Source organism: Mus caroli, chromosome 2 (assembly GCF_900094665.2).
Source record: "Mus caroli chromosome 2, CAROLI_EIJ_v1.1, whole genome shotgun sequence".
NCBI classification, from domain to species: domain Eukaryota; kingdom Metazoa; phylum Chordata; class Mammalia; order Rodentia; family Muridae; genus Mus; species Mus caroli.
The window spans coordinates 86,983,733-86,985,674 of NC_034571.1; positions in this window are offsets into that span (position 1 = coordinate 86,983,733).

Sequence of the window (1,942 nt, forward strand, 5' to 3'; positions counted from 1 at the left end):
AGAGAGAGGAATAGAGGAATAGAGGTTGGTCATGAGCACGTGGAGAGAGGGAGGAGGGAATGGGGGAAGTGGGTAAGGAGAAAGGGCAGGAGAGCAAGAGGAGCAAGAAAGAGAGGAGGGGGGCAAGCAGCCCCTTTTTATAGTGAGTCAGGCACACCTGGTTGTTGCCAGGTAACTGTGGGGAGGAGCCTAGACTAAATGCCAACACTAGCACCTCAGTGTTCCCTGCTTGCTACCATCACCAGAAGCCTGGCCAAAGCTTTCTTCCCAGGCTCACTACTGTGAGCAACTTTCCATTACAGAAATTGGTGTGCAGGCACCTCAGCTCCCTTCCAGGGTGGGAGCAGAGAGGCAACCCAGAGCTTGTCAGCAGGCTTCTCAGCAAGTGCCTTTCCCCTCTGAGCCATCTTACCAGTCCCAAGTAGAGTAATTTTAATAAGGCAGACAGCCTATATTCTGTCCCATCGGGCCGATAACTGCTTTCCCCATCTATTCTAGCCATTGGTATAGCTATACCTCCGTGCTTCTGCCACTTCCAACCATGAAGAACAGAAAGAAGCATGGCCAGAGAGAGAACTGTCAGAGGAGAAGAGGCAGAAGGCCGATGGCCCCTATCTGTTGTGTCTCCTGGAGACAGTTCAGCAAACACGCTGAGACAGGGCAGCCAGGATCTTAGCAGTCACATCAGGCCTCTGAAGGAGCTGGAACCTCAAGTCCAAAGAACCCTGGTGCGCTCGCTGTGCGTGCTGCCTCACTCAGGACAGCCCGTTTACATGGTCATAGCATATGTGCCACAGACAATTCCGAGGCTTTCTAAGTCCCTCTTGTTAGTGTTAACTAAGAGCCTTACACAGCATGTTTGGTTTAAGGAACAAGCACATGGTACTAATGAACTGCTCACAACAATGCTACCAGTCCTTCTAAGCACAAAGGGATTTCAGAGACATCATCACACAGGAGGGAGGGAGACTTAGAAAGCCATGCTTCTGTTGCAGGCTTTGAGTCCACCCAGTTCTGGGCTAGAGTGAGCTGTTGAGCCTCACTGGAGACGTTTGATGGAGATAGCAGAGATGCCCATGCAGTGGCTGAGAGCCACAGCATCTGGCAACCAGCAGAGCAGATGGCCAGCTAAAGTCAATCCCTGTCTGTAGCCACAGCAACCTGGCAGGGTACCCTGGCTCAGAGGTCCTCAAGGTACAGGAACTGCCACTAAGAAAGAGGGTGACACTTGTGAATGAACAGAGGTTCTTTTCCAGGCCATCTAGCATACAGTCTTGCTTGGCACACAGTAGGAGAACAGGTTGGTAGCGTGGAAGTAGCACACAGTGTGTCTGGAGTCAAGCCCAAGACTGCCACTTGCCTTGCAGTAACTTGTATCTTGGTTGTTTAAATGACTAATAATACCTACAGTAGGTATTAGCACTGGGCACAGTGATTTACATCTGTATCACCAGCACTGAGGAAGCTGAGGCAGGAGCATTGCTACAAGTTCCAGACCAGCCTGAGCTACACAGCAAGCTCCTGTCTCAAAAACTCAAACAACCTCCTCCCCCACAAAACAATTTAAGGTGTCCTGAGCATGAAATAATAGAGCAGATAGAGCATCAAAAGTGATGACGTTTTGTATTAAACATCTGCTGATAACTCAGATGAAAGTACTCTGTGTAGTCCACATACACACGCTCAGGACAAAGCATGTCACATCCCGTTTTCCTTTATATGCATCAAGAGGTAGCCCCAGCAGGGTGTGGTGGTGCACAAGAGGCAGAAGCAGGAAAACCCCTGACTTCTGAGCTAGCCTGATCTACAGAACTAGTTTCAGGATAGTCAGGTAGGACTACACAGAGAAACCCTGTCTCAGAGAGAGAGAGAGAGAGAGAGAGAGAGAGAGAGAGAGAGAGGGAGGCAGCCAGGCAGTGGTGGTGCATGCCTTTAATCCCAG